The sequence below is a fragment of the Ranitomeya variabilis genome, chromosome 2 (genome assembly GCF_051348905.1).
Source record: "Ranitomeya variabilis isolate aRanVar5 chromosome 2, aRanVar5.hap1, whole genome shotgun sequence".
Classification (NCBI taxonomy): Eukaryota; Metazoa; Chordata; class Amphibia; order Anura; family Dendrobatidae; genus Ranitomeya; species Ranitomeya variabilis.
Window position 1 is genome coordinate 349129182 of NC_135233.1, and position 20722 is coordinate 349149903.

A 20722-nucleotide genomic window follows, 5' to 3' on the forward strand; every position below is an offset into this window, starting at 1 on the left:
AAGATATTGGAGATTCTTAACCCTGTTTCCTTCCGTTTGGACCTCCCTGCATCCTTTTCTATTCATAACGTTTTTCATCGGTCGTTATTGCGCAGGTATGAGGTACCGGTTGTGCCTTCCGTTGAGCCTCCTGCTCCGGTGTTGGTTGAGGGTGAGTTGGAGTACGTTGTGGAGAAAATCTTAGACTCTCGTGTTTCCAGACGGAGACTCCAGTATCTGGTCAAGTGGAAGGGATACGGCCAGGAGGATAATTCTTGGGTGAATGCATCTGATGTTCATGCCTCTGATCTGGTTCGTGCCTTTCATAGGGCCCATCCTGATCGCCCTGGTGGTTCTGGTGAGGGTTCGGTGCCCCCTCCTTGAGGGGGGGGTACTGTTGTGAATTTGGATTCTGGGCTCCCCCGGTGGCTACTGGTGGAATTGAACTGGTGTTGTCATCTTCTCTGTTCACCTGTTCCCATCAAGATGTGGGAGTCGCTATATAACCTTGCTGCTCTGTTAGTTGCTTGCCGGTCAACAATGTTATCAGAAGCCTCTCTGTGCTTGTTCCTGCTCCTAGACAACTACTAGATAAGTTGGACTCTTGTCCATGTTTGTTTTTGCATTTTTGTTCCAGTTCACAGCTGAAGTTTCGTTACTGTGTCCGGAAAGCTCTTGTGAACAGGAATTGCCACTCTGGTGTTATGAGTTAATGCCAGAGTTTTAAAGTAATTTCTGGATGGTGTTTTGATAGGGTTTTCAGCTGACCATGAAAGTGTCCTTTCTGTCTTCTGCTATGTAGTAAGTGGACCTCAAATTTGCTAAACCTATTTTCATACTACGTTTGTTATTTCATCTTAATTCACCGCCAATACATGTGGGGGGCCTCTGTCTCCTTTCGGGGTATTTCTCTAGAGGTGAGCTAGGACTAATATTTTCCTCTTCTAGCATTATTTAGTCCTCCGGCTGGTGCTGGGCATCTAGAATCAACGTAGGCATGCTACCCGGCCACTGCTAGTTGTGCGTTAGGTTTAGTTCATGGTCAGCTCAGTTCCCATCTTCCAAGAGCTAGTTCCTATATATGCTTATGCTATGTTCTCTTGCCATTGAGAACATGACAGGTGACATGCATATTCTAGAATACCCGATGCGTTAGAATTGGGCCACAATCTAGTCTATATATATAATTGTCTAAGGGTTTAATTGTCTGTCTGTCCTGGAAATCCCGCGTCTCTGATTGGTCGAGGCCGCCGCCATTGTGTTGTCTAAGGGTCTAATAGTCTGTCTGTCTCGGAAATCCCGCCTTGCTGATTGGTCGAGGCCAGCCGGCTTCGACCAATCAGCGACGGGCACAGTCTGCCGCGAATTCTGGAATCATCATTGTCCTCCACTGCTGTCAAGTGCCGCCATTGTGTAGGGTGTGTGCCTGCGTCTCCCTGTATGGGCGGCATCTCCCTGTGTTTCTATCTTAGAATGGGTCGTAAATGAAAATACACCAATGAGGATGACAGAAAAGCAGCAGCAGCAAGAAAACGACAACATCGGGAACAGGAGACACCACAACAAACTGCCGCCAGACAAGCCCAGGATGTGGAATCTCACAGACAACGTCGCCAACAGGAGATACCACAACAAACTGCTGCTAGACAAGCCCAGGATGCGGAATCTCACAGACACCGTCGCCAACCGGAGACACCACAACAAACTGTTGTACGACAGGAACATGATCGCCAAATTCATAAAAAACGAATGCTCTACCAACTAAGGCACGACCAGGACAATATTCAACAACTTGCACATTAAGTAACAGACAATGAAAGTACAATTCATGAACACTACTGTGGGAATATGAATGCAGTTTGCTCTAAATGCGAGTCTCTGAACTTCATTGATGAAAAACCATCTGACAATCAGTTTACTCAATGCTGCCAAAAAGGAAAAGTTATGCTACCGAGACCTCACTACTCAGATCTGTTTGAGCAGTTAATGAAAGGAATGCATCAACACAATAGAAATTTCATGGAAAATATCAGAAGCATTAACAGTTCTCATGCGTTTCCGTCTTTCTGTCCTTCTCTATGTCTGTCTGTCACGGATATTCATTGGTCGCGGCCTCTGTCTGTCATGGAAATCCAAGTCGCTGATTGGTCGCGTCAAAACAGCCACGACCAATCAGCGACTGGCACAGTCCGGCGGCAAAATGACCGCTTCTTCCTCCCCGCAGTCATTGCCCGCTCCATAATCCCCTCCAGTCAGCGCTCACACAGGGTTAAGGCAGTGGTAACGGACCGCGTTATGCCGTGGTGTAACGCACTCCATTAACGCTGCTATTAACCCTGTGTGACGAAATTTTTACTATTGATGCTGCCTATGCAGCATCAATAGTAAAAAGATCTAATGTTAAAAATAATAAAAAATCATTATATACTCACCTTCCGCCGCCTTTCCCGCTCCTCGCGACGCTCCGGTGACCGCTTCATGCAAGCGTCAGGTTCCGGTGCCAAGGATGGTATGCGAGAAGGACCTGCCATGATGTTACGGTCATGTGACCGCGACGTCATCACAGGTCCTGCACTCATACCAACCCTGGGACCGGAAGCTGCCGCGTGCACCGCACACAGGGCCAGGACTTCAACGGGCCTTCGGAAGGTGAGTATATGTTTATTTTTTATTTTAAGTCTGTATACTACATGGCTCTGTGCTGTATACTACGTGGCTGGGCAATATACTACGTGGCTGGGCAATATGCTACGTATGTGGCTGGGCAATATACTACGTGACTGGGCAATATACTACGTGGCTGGGCAATATACTACGTGGCTGGGCAATATGCTACGTATGTGGCTGGGCAATATACTACGTGACTGGGCAATATACTACGTGGCTGGGCAATATACTACGTGACTGGCCGCAATATACTACGTGGACATGCATATTCTAGAATACCCCATGCGTTAGAATCGGGCCACCATCTAGTAGAACATAATGCACTCCCCATGGTCCACCATAGAACATAATGCACTCCCCATGGTCCTCCACATACTATAACGCACTCCCCATGGTCCTCCATAGAATATCATGCACTCCCAATGATCCTCCACATCACCACATGTACCGGAGACACGGACGTGTGAAAGAGTCCTTAAGCATTAAAAAACGTCCATCACTCATGTCACATGGACGGCACCTGTATGCTCTCCCTTTTTTAATTTTTCCGTTAAACCCATTGACTTGCATTGGCGAGTTTGACCCATGGCTAGGATCAAAAACATTTTCTTTTTTCTGTGGTCACTCTGCAAAATAACATAGACATGTGTGAACAGCACCATAGACTATAATAGGTACTTGTTTTAGCTGTGTAAAAAGCAGACGTCTAAATGAGGCCTTGCAGTTCTTGCAGATGGCCAGTAGGTGTCAGCAGCTCCTTCAATATTATTTTCTCCAGTTCTAGGCGGATAACTCTCCTGCGGGCGCTCACACTTGTTTCTGGCTATCGATCACAGAAGTGACAGTGCTGCAGTGGCGACCACTTCTCATTTATCCTGGAAATTACAGACCACTGGCCGGCCGCTGCACGCTCATGCCTGAAACTGCATTGTCTGACATCTGCAAGAAAAATACTTTGTGGTAAACAAGTGTAGAATGGACCTTTATACACGTGTGTGTGTGTGTGTGTGTGTGTGTGTGTGTGTGTGTGTGTGTGTGTGTGTGTGTGTGTGTGTGTGTGTGTGTGTGTGTGTGTGTGTGTGTGTGTGTGTGTGTGTGTGTGTGTGTGTGTATATATACATCTTTAGATCGAAAAATAAAAGCAGCAATTTTTATGGGTGCAAAGCTCCTAGAGAACTTCTAAAACCAAATTTTCAATCCCTTTTCCTAGGATCCGGCCCAGGAGATGAAACATTTAAATTTTTCACAAAAACTCAATATAATGCTCACTTATGAAAAATGTAAATGTTTCACCTCCTGGGCTGTCTTCCTCGGACATCCAGAAAAGGGGATATTGGACAATCTGAAAATGGGAGAGTGCTCAGCATAGGACAGCGGGGCAGCCATGCCGCTAGTCTGAACTGTCAATCAAGAGCGCACAGCCCCACGGCAAGCAGGAGGCAGGGGGCGGCGTGCTCCTGAAGATAGGACCCTAAGACCACCCCCCTTAGGCACCATATTGCAGTCGCGTACGTCGGACCCTAGCTGGAGTTCCCCCTTTCAGGGAGACCTGTAGGCTTGGCATGCCCTGACTAGTTTCTAGCACTGTTGTCTGTAAAACTCATTGTTATGTAAACCTCCATTATTATCTGGCTTTTTTCTTCCACCTCTCTGTTAGTTCCCACCGTCATGTGTCAATCATTGTGATCCAGACCATGAATGACCTTCCGAAACCAGAAACCCCCTTTAAGTATATTGATCCCTCTATATTGGGCACAAATAGGCAGGTAAACTTTTTGAGGGTGCTGTGACCTTAAAGGCAGAACAAGATGGTCAAGTGACCGGAAGGGTTATGTCGGAGACATAGAAAAATCCCACAGTGCCCGACCCTGGGAGTCAGAGGGCCGGTGTTTTTTCTCACGATCCTCCCAGGATGTTATTTTCACTGGTAAACAAGACGTTGTGGTCTCAGAAGACGCCAAATGTTCGGGCCGACCTTAGTAGGGAGCGAGAAGTAAGAAACTGACCGGCGCTTCCTCTTTTGCCCGGATGGGAACCTGTGATGTGGGAAATCATGTGCTGAGTATATTTGTTATTTTGGTTATTTGGGGGGTTAAATAATGCACAGACCTTGTACCCGCCGCTGACCCTTGACACCAACAAAACTTTCCACCTGTGGGTTCGATCTGATTATAGTAATGCTGCACACCATACCTCACAGCCCCCCGGATTGTACCTAACCCGGTATTACACAATGCAAGATTTACCGCAATGTCTGATCTTTATCTGATATCTAAGGGTACACGACGTGATCGTCTCCATTCTGTACATTACATGACCTCCTCCCAGCTGCACAATAGTCTTACCTCCCCCTCGCTGTTCCTTATAGAATATAACACCCCCACAAACACCATGTAATACAGGATCTTACCTTCCCCCACTGTACAATACAGGATCTGACTCTCCTCTAAACTGAGCAATGCAAGATCTAATCCCCCATTATTTGTTCAGAACTGAACCCCACACTTTCTAACACAGGATTTAAGAACCACTACCACCACCCCTTCTCCCCAATGTACATTTCAGAACTGAACCCCCACACTTCACAATGCAGGATTTAACGTTTCCCTGACTATACCAGGTAACATCCTTCTCTTCATTTGTATAATTTTGGATATAACGTCCCCTATTGTACAATACAGGATCTAACCATTCCCCTTACTGTACACAATACTTAACCTTCCCTTACTATAGAATAAAGGACTTAACCTTCCCTTCCTATAGAATAAAGGACTTAACCTTCCCTTACTATAGAATAAAGGACCTAACCTTCCCTTAGTATATAATAAAGGACCTAACCTTCCCTTACTATAGAATAAAGGACTTAACCTTCCCTTACCATAAAATAAAGGACTTAACCTTTCCTTACTGTAGAATAAAGGACTTAACCTTCCCTTACTATAGAATAAAGGACTTAACCTTCCCTTACTATAGAATAAAGGACTTAACCTTCCCTTACCATAGAATAAAGGACTTAACCTTCCCTTACTATAAAATAAATGACTGAACCTTCCCTTACTTTATAATAAAGACCTTAACCTTCCCCTACTGTATAATAGAGGATTTAATCTTCCCCTACTATACACTACAGGATCCAACTCTTACCCATATTGTGCAGGACATAATTTAACCTTCCCTTACTTTATAATACAGGATTATCTTTCTCCAACTGTACAATACAGCATTAAATCTTCCTTTGTTATATAATACACAATTTACCTCCCTCCTCTGTACCATACAGGATCCAACTTTTCCCCCTATTGTACAGCATGGGATTTAACCTCCTCTTACTATATACTACATAATAAAGTCTTCACTTATTATATACAGTGGATATGGAAAGTATTCAGACCCCTTTAAATTTTTTACTCTTTGTTTCATTGCAGCCATTTGGTAAATTCTAAAAATTTCATTTTTTTTCTCATTAATGTTCACTCTCCAACCCATCTTGACTGAAAAAAAACAAATGTAGAAATTTTTGCTAAATTTATTAAAAAAAAACAAAACTGAAATACCACATGGTTATAATTATTCAGACCCTTTGCTCAATATTGAGTAGAAGCACCTTTTGAGCTAGTACAGCCATGAGTCTTCTTGGGAATGATGCAACAAGTTTTTCACACCTGGATTTGGGGATCCTCTGCCATTCTTCCTTGCAGATCCTCTCCAGTTCCATCAGGTTGGATGGTGAACGTTGGTGGACAGCCATTTTCAGGTCTCTCCAGAGATGCTCAATTGGGTTTAGGTCAGGGCTCTGGCTGGGCCAGTCAAGAATGGTCACAGAGTTGTTCTGAAGCCACTCCTTTGTTATTTTAGCTGTGTGCTTAGGGTCATTGTATTGTTGGAAGGTGAACCTTCGGCTAAGTCTGAGGCCCAGAGCACTCTGGAAGAGGTTTTCATCCAGGATCTCTGTACTTGGGCGCATTCATATTTTCTTCAATGACAACCAGTCGTCCTGTCCTTGCAGCTGAAAAACACCCTCATAGCATGATGCTGCCACCACCATGTTTCACTGTTGGGATTGTATTGGGCAGATGATGAGCAGTGCCTGGTTTTCTCCACACATACTGCTTAGAATTATCAACAAAAAGGTCTATCGTCGTCTCATCAGACCAGAGAATCTTATTTCTCATAGTCTGGGAGTCCTTCATGTGTTTTTTAGCAAACTCTGCGGGTTTTCATTTGTCCTGCACTGAGAAGAGGCTTCCATCGGGCCACTCTGCCATAAAGGCCTGACTGGTGGAGGGCTGCAGTGATTGCTGACTTTGTGGAACTTTCTCCCATCTACCTACTGCATCTCTGGAGCTCAGTCTCAGTTATCTTGGGATTCTCCTTTACCTCTCTCACCAAAGCTCTTCTCCCACGATTGCTCAGATTGGCTGGGTAGCCAGGTCTAGGAAGACTTCTGGTGGTCCGAAACTTCTTCCATTTAAGGATAATGGAGACCACTGTGCACTTAGGAACCTTGAGTACTGCAGAAATTCTGTTGTAACCTTGGCCAGATCTGTGCCTTGCCAGAGTTCTGTCTCTGAGCTCCTTGGCCAGTTCTTTGACCTCATGATTCTCATTTGGTCTGACATGCACTGTGCGCTGTGAGATCTTATATAGACAGGAGTGTGCCTTTCCAAATCAAGTCCTATTCGTTTAATTATACACAGCTGGACTCCAATGAAGGAGTAGAATCATCTCAAGGAGGATCACAAGGAAAAGGACAGCATGTGACTTAAATATGAGTGTCTGAGCAAAGGGTCTGAATACTTATGACCATGTGATATTTCAGTTTTTCTTTTTTAATAAATTTGCAAAAATTTCTACATTTAAGTTTTTAAATTTAACCCCTTTCTGACCTCGAACAGGATAGTACGTCCAAGGTCAGATCCCCCTCTTTGATGCAGGGCTCCGGCGGTGAGCCCACATCAAAGCCGGGACATGTCAGCTGTTTTGAACAGCTGACATGTGCCCGCAATAGCGGCGGATGAAATCGTGATTCACCCACCGCTATTAACTAGTTAAATGCCGCTGTCAAACGCTGACAGCGGCATTTAACCGGTGCTTACGGCCGGGCGGCCGGAAATGAGCGCATCGCTGACCCCCGTCACATGATCGGGGGTCAGCGATGCTTCTGTGGTCGGCGCTCACAGCACACCTTCATTTCTGCTGCATAGCAGCGATCTTGTGTGATCTTGATCGAGTTGTGCCAGCTTCTAGCCTCCCATGAAGGCTATTGAAGCATGGCAAAAGTAAAAAAAAAAAAAAATGTGAAAAATATAAAAAATATATAAAAATTTAAATCACCCCCCTTTCGCCCCATTCAAAATAAAGCAATAAAAAAAAAATCAAACCTACACATATTTGGTATCGCCGCGTTCAGAGTCGCCTGATCTATCAATAAAAAAAAAAGCATTAACCTGATCGCTAAACAGTGTAGCGAGAAAAAAATTTGAAACGCCAGAATTACGTTTTTTTGGTCGCCGCGACATTGCATTAAAATGCAATAACGGGCGATCAAAAGAACGTATCTGCACCAAAATGGTATCATTAAAAACGCCAGCTCGGCACGCAAAAAATAAGCCCTCAACCGACCCCAGGTCATGAAAAATTGAGACGCTACGGGTATCGGAAAATGGCGCCATTTTTTTATTTTATTTTTTTTTTAAGCAAAGTTTGGAATTTTTTTTCACCACTTAGATAAAAAATAACCTAGTCATGTTAGGTGTCTATGAACTCGTAATGACCTGGAAAATCATAATGGCAGGTCAGTTTTAGCATTTAGTGAACCTAGCAAAAAAGCCAAACAAAAAACAAGTGTGGGATTGCACTTTTTTTGCAATTTCACCGAATTTTTTTCTCATTTTCTAGTACACGACATGCTAAAACCAATGATGTCGTTCAAAAGTACAACTTGTTTCACAAAAAATAAGCCATCACATGGCCATATTGACGGCAAAATAAAAAAGTTATAGCTCTGGGAAGGAGGGGAGCGAAAAACGAACACGGAAAAACGGAAAATCCCAAGGTCATGAAGGGGTTAAATTAATGAGAAAAAAATGAACTTTTTTGAATTTACCAAATGGCTGCAATGAAACAAGAAGTGAAAAACTTAAAGGGTCTGAATACTTTCCTTACCCACTGTAATACAGGATTTAAAGTGCCCTTATTATATAAAACAGCATTTAACCTTACTGTATAATAAAGAATGTAACCTTCCATTACTGTACAATATAGGATTTAACCTTTCAACCTACTTTCCAGCATGAGATTTATCCTCCCCTTACTCTGTAATACAGAATTTCATCCTCCCTTATTATATAATACAGCATTTAACTTTACTGTGTAATAAATAATAATTATATTTCTATAGTGCCAACATTCCACAGAACTTTACAATATCGAACCTTTAGCAATACTGCACACCACTAGATTTAACCTTCACTTACTATGTAATACAGAATATAGCCTTCAATTACTGTGTAATACAGGATTTAACCTTCCCTTACTATATAATACAGTATTTAACCTTCCCTTAGTATATAATACAGCATTTAATCTTCCCTTATTATATAACATAGCATTTAACTTTACTGTATTATACAGAATTTAACCTTCTCCTACTGTACAATACAGGATCCAACCAATCCCCCTACTGTACAGCACAGGATTTAATCTTCCCTTACTATATAATAAGGGATTTAATTTTTCTCTACTGTACATTATAGGATCTAACTTTCCCCTAAAAACTGTACAAAATGGGATCTACTTCATGTTAGAATAAAGCTGCACATTACATACATAACATTTATTTTTCCAAACTCAAGAAGGCTTATGTGCGGCTTGGGGGTTCACTAATGCTAATTAAAAAAATTAAATAAACCCTTAAAAATTATTTAAAAGAGAAAATTCCTATAGAAGGGCCTACACATTTTGTAAATAATGTTCTTGTTCCTTACTCCTATAGAAATTGCAGAAGGGTCTTTATTGAATTCTGATCATAGGTTTTGGCAGTGGTTTATCCCCCTCTCCCCATTCGGATGCACGCTTGACCAAACTGAGCATGCATGTGTATGAGGAGGTGCCTATGACCAATAGAGCCTTCATGTGGTTTGATAGAGGGTCCACACGGAAATCACTGCTCTGTGTATGGACCCCAAGACGCTCAAACTTGTGGATTTTGCTAGGACTTTTTCTATGGATCAGTGATTTGCAGACTTTGGATCTCCAGTCCTTTTGAAACCAGAGGTCCCTGAATTCCTTGATGGTCTGCAGCTTTATTGCATGCTGCTACTTGTCGCCTTTGATACCTTCCGATTGTAATCCACTGCTTTAGATCATCCCGGAGCTAAGGCTACTTTCACACTAGCGTCGTACGACGCACGTCGCAATGCGACGTACCGACGCATACTGTGCAAGCGCCGCACAACGGGGGCAGCGGATGCAGTTTTTCAACGCATCCGCTGCCCCATTGTGATGTGCGGGGAGGCGGGGGCGGAGTTCCGGCCGCACATGCGCGGTCGGAAAAGACGTTCTCGATGCACCAAAAAACGTTACATGCAACGTTTTTTGGTGGCGACGGACCGACGCAACACGATGCAACCGTCACACGACGGTTGCGATGTGTGGCAATGCGTCGCACTGCATCGCTAATGCAAGTCTATGGAGAAAAAACGCATCCTGCAAGCACTTTTGCAGGATGCGTTTTTTTCTACAAAACGACGCATAGCGACGCAGTGCACGACGCTAGTGTGAAAGTAGCCTTAGCTAAGGTTTTCTGTTTTTACTGATGTGGTGCTGATCCCCTCCAAAAGACCTCTGAAAAATCACTCGAAAAAATGCTTGACTCTTCTATATTAAATTCTATCGTAAAACCACTTTTTTGTTCATATGTTCAGTCTTTTAGCAGTTTTTTCCTTCTGCTTCATTTTTTGAAAAACGGCTGGTGGGAAATAAGAAAGTGCAGGTCACTTCTTTGTCTCGTCTCTTGATGGGAATACACTCCAAACTAGGCACTGTCCTGTTAAAAGGCTGCAGAAAAACACTTTAGGAAAAAGACAAAAACATTTGAAAAACTCTTCAAAAAACTTTCAGGAGACAGAAAAACTTCTTAGAAAACTCCTTATAGAAGGAGCGTTTCCTAAAACAGTTTCTATTAGAAATCTTCCCTTTTTTGCCTCGAAAAAAATAAATCCGTGTGCAGAATGAATGAAAGAAAGAGTGAAATTGGAAATGACAAAACGTCTATAATTTGGAATATTAAACATGGACAGCACACGGCTGAGGCTCGGATGCCATCCGTTGCTGTACGTGTTTTTCATGGCCCCCATTGGTCCTTGTCATCCTTGTTGCCGGAAAAAACGGACATGTTTCCGTATCGTTCACATGGACACACGGTCACACAGACATGTGAAGATCACAATAGGTTATAATGGGTGCGTGAGTCATCTGTGAAAAAAACGCCACAAGTACTGAAAACACGGACACGTGACGGGGCCTTGGTGTCATAAGCAGAATCATATGTGCAACCGATACAGCGGAAAAAACGGCCGTACAGATGGGAATCGTCTGCGTCTCACTTTACCTGCGTTGTAAATGATATTTAATAAAATCCGATTTGAAAACGCGACGTGTCACTATCTACAGCCGATGTCGCCGCGGATTTTACCTTTTGCAATACAAAGGATGAGACCTGCGGCAAACCACGGCATGTATTGTCTGCAATGATTTTTCTTCACTAATGAAGGAGCAGCTCATTACTCTTTATTAGATTGCACGTAAGGGACTCAGGTAATGAATTTTGTGGCTCACAATTAAACCGCAATCACACATCTGTGTGTCACAGTCCGAGAACAGGCGGTGATTCACGGAGCGGCCGCTGGTCTCCTGACCCGAATCCAACAGCCTCATGCATGCTACGGGGATTCAAGTGCAGGTCAGGGGACCGCGGCCGAGCATCACTGTGAATAATCAGACACTGCAGGAGTACTGGGGGATAGAGGGACGTAAGGCCGGGCTCACACACAGCAGACAAGTGTGCAAAAATGCACCAAAACGGCCTTTACTAAAGATTGCCAGGTAATACAATATATCCGCCCGCTGCAAAATGTATCCACCCGCTGCAAAATGTATCCACCCGCTGCAAAATGTATCCGCCCGCTGCAAAATGTCTCCGCCCGCTGCAAAATGTCTCCGCCCGCTGCACAATGTATCCGCCCGCTGCAAAATGTATCCGCCCGCTGCACAATGTCTCCGCCCGCTGCAAAATGTCTCCGCCCGCTGCAAAATGTCTCCGCCCGCTGCAAAATGTCTCCGCCCGCTGCAAAATGTCTCCGCCCGCTGCAAAATGTCTCCGCCCGCTGCAAAATGTATCCTCCCGCTGCAAAATGTATCCGCCCGCTGCAAAATGTATCCGCCCGCTGCACAATGTATCCGCCCGCTGCAAAATGTCTCCTCCCGCTGCACAATGTATCCGCCCGCTGCACAATGTATCTGCCCGCTGCAAAATGTATCCTCCCGCTGCACATTGTATCCGCCCGCTGCAAAATGTATCCGCCCGCTGCACAATGTATCCGCCCGCTGCACAATGTATCCGCCCGCTGCAAAATGTCTCCTCCCGCTGCACAATGTATCCGCCCGCTGCACAATGTATCTGCCCGCTGCAAAATGTATCCGCCCGCTGCACGATATATCCGCCCGCTGCAAAATGTATCCGCCCGCTGCACAATGTATCCGCCCGCTGCACGATATATCCGCCCGCTGCACAATGTATCCGCCCGCTGCACAATGTATCCGCCCGCTGCACAATGTATCTGCCCGCTGCACAATGTATCCGCCCGCTGCAAAATGTATCCGCCCGCTGCAAAATGTATCCGCCCGCTGCACAATGTATCCGCCCGCTGCAAAATGTATCTGCCCGCTGCACGATATATCCGCCCGCTGCACAATGTATCCGCCCGCTGCACAATGTATCCGCCCGCTGCACAATGTATCCGCCCGCTGCACAATGTATCCGCCCGCTGCAAAATGTATCCGCCCGCTGCAAAATGTATCCGCCCGCTGCAAAATGTATCCGCCCGCTGCACAATGTATCCGCCCGCTGCAAAATGTCTCCTCCCGCTGCACAATGTATCCGCCCGCTGCACAATGTATCCGCCCGCTGCAAAATGTATCCGCCCGCTGCACGATATATCCGCCCGCTGCAAAATGTATCCGCCCGCTGCACAATGTATCCGCCCGCTGCACAATGTATCCTCCCGCTGCACAATGTATCTGCCCGCTGCACGATATATCCGCCCGCTGCACGATATATCCGCCCGCTGCAAAATGTATCCGCCCGCTGCACAATGTATCCGCCCGCTGCAAAATGTCTCCGCCCGCTGCACAATGTATCCGCCCGCTGCACATTGTATCCGCCCGCTGCACAATGTATCCGCCCGCTGCACAATGTATCCGCCCGCTGCACAATGTATCCGCCCGCTGCACAATGTATCCGCCCGCTGCACGATATATCCGCCCGCTGCAAAATGTATCCGCCCGCTGCACAATGTATCCGCCCGCTGCAAAATGTATCTGCCCGCTGCAAAATGTATCCGCCCGCTGCACAATGTATCCGCCCGCTTGCATGCTGCACCGCGTATCTTTTTTATAGAAAAGTTTTTTATTTCCTTCTTGTTTAGACTGAAGCAAAACCAAAGGAATGAGCCGGAACACATGGACATTCACACTGTGGCCATTAAGAAGACAAAACTTAGGACAAAAGCAAAATGAGCAAATACCCCGCAGTAAGTACATAGTAATCCAACACGTAACTAACACAGAACATATACTTTGATCAAAATAGCGTGAAAGCCATCAGACCGCCACAAGGTGTACCCCATCAGGATGGCCCCTAACTTTTGTCAAATATGTTATTATGGTGCTTGAACCCCCTAGGTTCAAGCAACATATTGTAATCCGATTTCTTATATTTTATTCTTCTTATTCTTCTCCGCGTTTTCTGCAATTAATGCGGCCCGAACCGCTCGGCGCAGAGACCCCGTTCAGGCGGCGTTTCGAAGCCCTCGGTGGGGACAGGTGTGCTATGACTTTTATAGTCGATCCGATATGCAGGTTTTTTTTAAATCGCATTTTTAAAAAAAAAATTTCCCATAGGAAATAATGGCGAACTTTCCATTACCCCCAACTTGACCTTCCAAAGATGGCAGCTATGCAAATGTACGGTGTCCATTTTAGGACATGATCATTTATCAAAGTCAAACATCAGAATAAAGTGACTATGACACCCTCTCGTCCCGTGTGTGAAAAGTAAGTGCCCCCCCGGCCCCGTGTGTGAAAAGTAAGTGCCCCCCCGGCCCCGTGTGTGAAAAGTAAGTGCCCCCCCGGCCCCGTGTGTGAAAAGTAAGTGCCCCCCCGGCCCCGTGTGTGAAAAGTAAGTGCCCCCCCCGGCCCCGTGTGTGAAAAGTAAGTGCCCCCCCCGGCCCCGTGTGTGAAAAGTAAGTGCCCCCCCCGGCCCCGTGTGTGAAAAGTAAGTGCCCCCCCGGCCCCGTGTGTGAAAAGTAAGTGCCCCCCGGCCCCGTGTGTGAAAAGTAAGTGCCCCCCCCGGCCCCGTGTGTGAAAAGTGCCCCCCCGGCCCCGTGTGTGAAAAGTAAGTGCCCCCCCCGGCCCCGTGTGTGAAAAGTAAGTGCCCCCCCCCGGCCCCGTGTGTGAAAAGTAAGTGCCCCCCCCCCCGGCCCCGTGTGTGAAAAGTAAGTGCCCCCCGGCCCCGTGTGTGAAAAGTAAGTGCCCCCCGGCCCCGTGTGTGAAAAGTAAGTGCCCCCCGGCCCCGTGTGTGAAAAGTAAGTGCCCCCCGGCCCCGTGTGTGAAAAGTAAGTGCCCCCCGGCCCCGTGTGTGAAAAGTAAGTGCCCCCCCAGCCCCGTGTGTGAAAAGTAAGTGCCCCCCCAGCCCTGTGTGTGAAAAGTAAGTGCCCCCCCGGCCCCGTGTGTGAAAAGTAAGTGCCCCCACGGCCCCGTGTGTGAAAAGTAAGTGCCCCCCCAGCCCCGTGTGTGAAAAGTAAGTGCCCCCGGCCCCGTGTGTGAAAAGTAAGTGCCCCCCGGCCCCGTGTGTGAAAAGTAAGTGCCCCCCCGGCCCCGTGTGTGAAAAGTAAGTGCCCCCGGCCCCGTGTGTGAAAAGTAAGTGCCCCCCGGCCCCGTGTGTGAAAAGTAAGTGCCCCCACGGCCCCGTGTGTGAAAAGTAAGTGCCCCCCGGCCCCGTGTGTGAAAAGTAAGTGCGCCCCGTGTGTGAAAAGTAAGTGCCCCCCCAGCCCCGTGTGTGAAAAGTAAGTGCCCCCCCGGCCCCGTGTGTGAAAAGTAAGTGCGCCCCGTGTGTGAAAAGTAAGTGCCCCCCCAGCCCCGTGTGTGAAAAGTAAGTGCCCCCCCGGCCCCGTGTGTGAAAAGTAAGTGCCCCCGGTCCCGTGTGTGAAAAGTAAGTGACCCCCCGGCCCCGTGTGTGAAAAGTAAGTGACCCACAACTCTGACCTGTATATAAGAGTCTGTAAATAGGGGGGATGTCTGTATATAGGAGTGGTGTCTGTATATAGGGGGATGTCTGTATATAGGAGTGGTGTCTGTATATAGAGTGATGTCTGTATATAGGAGTGGTGTCTGTATATAGAAGGATGTCTGTATATAGGAGTGATGTCTGTATATAGGGGATGTCTGTATATAGGAGTGGTGTCTGTATATAGGGGGATGTCTGTATATAGGAGTGGTGTCTATATAGGGGATGTCTGAATATAGGAGAGATGTCTGTATATAGAGGGATGTCTGTATATAGGAGTGGTGTCTGTATATAGGGGGATGTCTGTATATAGGAGTGGTGTCTGTATATAGAGGGATTTCTGTATATAGGAGTGGTGTCTGTAAATAGGGGGGTGTCTGTATATAGGAGTGGTGTCTCTATATAGGGGGATGTCTGAATATAGGAGATATGTCTGTATATAGAGGGATGTCTGTATATAGGAGTGGTGTCTGTATATAAGGGATGTCTGTATATAGGAGTGGTGTCTGTATAGAGGGATGTCTGTATATAGGAGTGGTGTCTGTATATAGGGGGATGTCTGTATATAGGAGTGGTGTCTGTATATAGGGGGATGTCTGTATATAGGAGTGGTGTCTGTATACAGAGGGATGTCTGTATATAGGAGTGGTGTCTGTATATAGAGGGATGTCTGTATATAGGAATGGTGTCTGTATATAGGGGGATGTCCGTATATAGGAGTGGTGTCTGTATATAGGGGGATGTCTGTATATAGGGGGATGTCTGTATATAGGAGTGGTGTCTGTATATAGGGGGATGTCTGTATACAGGATTAGTGTCTGTATATAGGGGGATGTCTGTATATAGGAGTGGTGTCTGTATATAGAGGGATGTCTGTATATAGGAGTGGTGTCTGTATATAGGGGATGTCCGTATATAGGAGTGGTGTCTGTATATAAGGGGATGTCCGTATATAGGAGTGGTGTCTGTATATAGAGGGATGTCTGTAGATAGGAGTGGTGTCTGTATATAGAGGGATGTCTGTATATAGGAGTGGTGTCTGTATATAGAGGGATGTCTGTATATAGGAGTGGTGTCTGTATATAGAGGGATGTCTGTATATATGAGTGGTGTTTGTATATAGGGGGATGTGGCCAAAGTGGCTACCGAGAAGCTGTGTGCACCAAAGTGGCTACCAAGGATTCCTGCATGCCAAAATGGCTACCCTGGGGCAGGACCCTGCATGCCAGACATGCTCCTGATGTACATTGGTAGCTGGCAGCGCTGTTCAAGCACCATGTATTTCCTTCAGGAAATGCCCATCTAGTTTATATATACTATTACTGTTACTTTACTTACTGCAGGGTATTTGCTCATTTTGTCTGCACCTACACATTTCACTTATACCAACATAAATTCCGGCTCATTTGTTTGGTTTTGCTTTAGTTTCTTGCACTCTAAAAGGACTCCTCCTTTTTGGGCTGTGCATCTTGTTTATATAGCTTTCCACGGGCCCGTGCAAAACACTCAGGCATAGGTCCTGCTCTACCCCAGTATATTCTGAGGTCTGCATGTCTCGCGGATGTTCGACAGCAGCAACACATGCAGGGTTTGCCTGTCTGTTAGGCAAGGCACGGGGACTCGAACATATTATTCGAGCACGCCGAAGACACTCTGTTAGCACTCGAGCATGCTCAGATAACACCTGATCCCAGCACGTTCTCTTACCACTAATAGTGAGATGAAGCACAAGATTTAGGGTCCATCCTGATCGGGTCACCTTATCGCCGTGAAATGCCTTTTAATCTCTTTTAATCAAAATAGTGTCAGGTACGTTCCCTATGTCGTGTACATGTATTATTACTATCTATTAATCTCCTGCAGGGTACTTGCTCATTTTGTTTTTGTCCTATGTTTCATCGCTTAGATTGGGTGCCAGACATGACGATCTCCACATTGCATTGCAGCTTTGCCAGTGCTGCTGGATTCTTGGTCATAAGTTGCATGCAATTTTGCTTCTGTAGACCTCAAGCACGTGTGACCTGACTTTGTTCACACCTTGCAGTTTTGTTTTGTTTTTAATCAATATTTATACTGTATAGTAACAGGTCTGACTCATGGCTCGGAGTCTGTAGAGGAGTGAGACGGTCGTCGCACGGTCGCACCCTTCTCCCCTCTTCCTATAGAGATTGCAGCATGTTCTGCTGACGGTGGCGGGAACAATGAGCTCAGAGTCCCTGATTTCCCTGCTCCTTCCCTGCAGGTAACAAGTGCATCTACTATATGTGCCCCTCCACTGACGTCCCCCTAATGATGGGTGGTCCATTGTTTATGGGGGGCTGTCAGGATGTCAGAGGTGTATAGTAGCCTCCTCTTCCCGCTTTCATAGTAGTAAACTTCCTTCTTTAATTCATGTTAATGGAGGATTAGGGGTGATATCGGCTAGCCGACACATTTCAGGTAGATTCGATTGAATGTTTATTGGGCCGGGTCATCAGGGTCCATGTACAGACCGGACTGACCGTATACAGACCAGACTGACCGGATACAGACTGGACTGACTATACAGACTGGACTGACCATATACCGACCGGACTGACCGTATAAAGACTGGACTGACCGCATACAGACCAGACTGACCGGATACAGACCGGACTGACTGTATTAAGCCGGACTGACCGTATACAGACCGGACTGACCGTATACAGACCGGACTGACCGTATATAGACCGGACTGACCGTATACAGACTGGACTGACCGTATACAGACCGGACTGACCGTATACAGACAGAACTGACTGTATAAAGACCGGACTGACCGTATAAAGACCAGACTGAAGATATAAAGACCGGACTGACTGTATAAAGCCCGGACTGACTGTATACAGACCGGACTGGCTATATAAAAACCGGACTGAGTGTATACAGACTGGACTGACTGTATAGAGACCGGACTTATTGTATACAGACCGGATAGACCAGATACAGACTGAAGTGATTGTATAAAGCCTGGACTGACCGTATAAAGACCAAACTGACTGTATACGGACCAGACTGGCCGTATAAAGACTGGACTGACTGTATACAGCCTGGACTGACAATATAAAGACTGGACTGACTGTATACAGACCGGACTGACCGGATACAGACTGAACTGACTGTACAAAGCCTGGACTGGGCGTATGAAGACTGGACTGACCGTATACAGACCGGACTGACTGTATAAAGACCGGACTGACAATATAAAGACCGGACTGACAATATAAAGACCGGGCTGACCGTATAAAGACCGGGCTGACCGTATAAAGACCGGGCTGACCGTATAAAGACTGGACTGACGATATAAAGACCAGACTGACTGTATACAGACCGGACTGACAATATGAAGACCAGACTGACTGTATACAGACCGGACTGACTATACAGACTGGACTGACCGTATACAGACCGGACTGACCGTATACAGACCGGACTGACCGTATACAGACCGGACTGACCGTATACAGACCGGACTGACTGTATACAGACCGGACTGACCGTATAAAGACCGGGCTAACCGTATACAGTATAAAATATCATTTTCTTTGTTGATAGCTGTAGGGCATCCAATCCACATGGTATCAATTTTCGGATGAGTCTGACACACAAATAAATGATTAAAGTAGCGCTTTCTGCAGTTTTTTGCACTTTTTTATCATTGTGAAAACAAATAAAAAGCATTATTATTATTATTATTTATTTTTTTCCTACATTTTTAGACCCATCTGAAACGCCAGGAGGGGAGTAATGGGTTAATTGGAGAAGCCGATTTGACAATGAGGTAATGGTAACGACACGTTTAACGAGTCACGTGATGTAGGAACAGAAAGCGACGAAGAGGAGGAAGACAATGATGATGACGACGATTCACCCGGTGGGTTAAAGGGTCAATGAAAACGTCCAGGCACACTTTCCCCTGCAGCGGCCCCTTCTCCGCGTGTTTTGCAGCATCAGGCGGAGAATTGGTGCTGTGGTCTAGGAGATGCTGAGCTGCAGTAATGGGATTATCCTAATTAGCCCTGATTCCTGAACAGGCTAATCTGCTGCAGAGACACACAGCCTGGTTGCGAGGCAGGGAAAAAAGCCTGATTGGATGCCGTGGGGTCCTTCCTAGCCAATCGCCAGCCGCCTCTCAGCCACACGTACACCTGGAGGGATGTCTGCAGACCAATGAGAGCCGCCCGACGCGTAGGCAAGCCACGCCATTGGGTGCAGAATTTCTGTAGTGATAGAGATAAGTTCGGTGGGAGAACTTGCAACAAACATACAAGCACTAAATACCGTAAACACGCCATATAGCAAAGCGACTGCAACCCGACGTTAGTAAATGCCAATTAATCCAATTATCAGGGGTTCCTGGGGGCACAGACTGGTACAGCGAGGGCACGCGTCCCCTCTGAGGCAGGTAGCGATGCCAGGGAGGGAAGGGGTTACTGGCACTACGCCGCCTGATTCTGTCTGCTGAGTCCCAGGATACATAATAAACACACCGGCATCTTCTGTCCCACAAAGTAAGCCATTAAACGCCTCACTACCGTCAGATCAGTCTTTTTTGCTGCGGTTTTAACTCTTTCAATAACTCAACGATTATATATCCGTGTCACGCAGCGGTACGCGCTGTATTTTACCTATAAAGCGCCGTATCGGCTGCAGATATAAATTCCGTTATTGAGGTTTTTATTCTTATTTTTTTCCCCCTGATCCTTCGCAGGAAAAACCCATAAACCCGAATGTAAACCATACGCAGCACTCGCATTAGGAGACTCGCTTACTTCTCTGTGCCGTCACAACCAGAACATGTTGCAGTAGAGTACGCGCTAATAGAAGAATTATAGGATTTCTTAATGTTCCTGGAGAAAATCAGATGCGTCACCGAACCAAAATCTCATCATCCTGTTGCAAAACCGCAAAAGTGCAGCAAAGGATAAAATCTGCAACAAGAAAAAACACTGTGTTGGTGAAGAATTTGCCACCGCAGATTTCACTGGTAGCACAAAGTGTGTACAGCCGTGCACCCTGCCACACCACCTAGGTGCGCACTGCCCATGTATTATCAGGGGCCCTATGCACAAAAATATTTCCCCCTAAAGAAATGTTTCTATGGGAGAGTATCTACGTACATACTGAGAACTTTGTAGCGTGCCACAAGAGCCACAAGCATGTGCACAGGATTTAAGGGGAATGTGTCAGTAGGATCAACCCTCCTAAGTCGTCTATATGGACATGTAGGTCATAGGAAGCTGAATAAAATGATACCTTGATATCTGCGATCCAATGTCTTAGTCCAGAGAAATCCACATTTTTCTTAATATGTAAATGAGCTGTTAAGATCTCTGGGATGGACATAGATCTCCCTAAAGCTCCAGAATTTATTGTAAATGAAAAGAGGAGTTACCAGTGTGATACATGTAGACCAGGAGAGCAGACTGTCAGTCATTACATGTCTCATACTGGTAACTCCCTCTTTCATTTACAATAAGCTCTGGAGTTTGG

General features: G+C 46.1%; 2 long non-coding RNA genes across 2 annotated transcripts in view; one reads left to right on the forward strand and one right to left on the reverse strand.

Moving 5' to 3' along the window:
• The window catches only part of LOC143805820 (uncharacterized), a 114886-nt gene that overhangs the window by 52728 nt on the left and 41436 nt on the right, over positions 1–20722 (forward strand). Inside the window, exons 2-3 of the long non-coding RNA XR_013221338.1 lie at positions 13353–13457; positions 18949–19103. This is a non-coding gene — a long non-coding RNA (uncharacterized LOC143805820). The remainder of the gene's footprint in view (positions 1–13352; positions 13458–18948; positions 19104–20722) is intronic.
• The window catches only part of LOC143805819 (uncharacterized), a 68008-nt gene continuing 50401 nt past the window's right edge, over positions 3116–20722 (reverse strand). The window contains exon 3 of the long non-coding RNA XR_013221337.1: positions 3116–3585. This is a non-coding gene — a long non-coding RNA (uncharacterized LOC143805819). The remainder of the gene's footprint in view (positions 3586–20722) is intronic.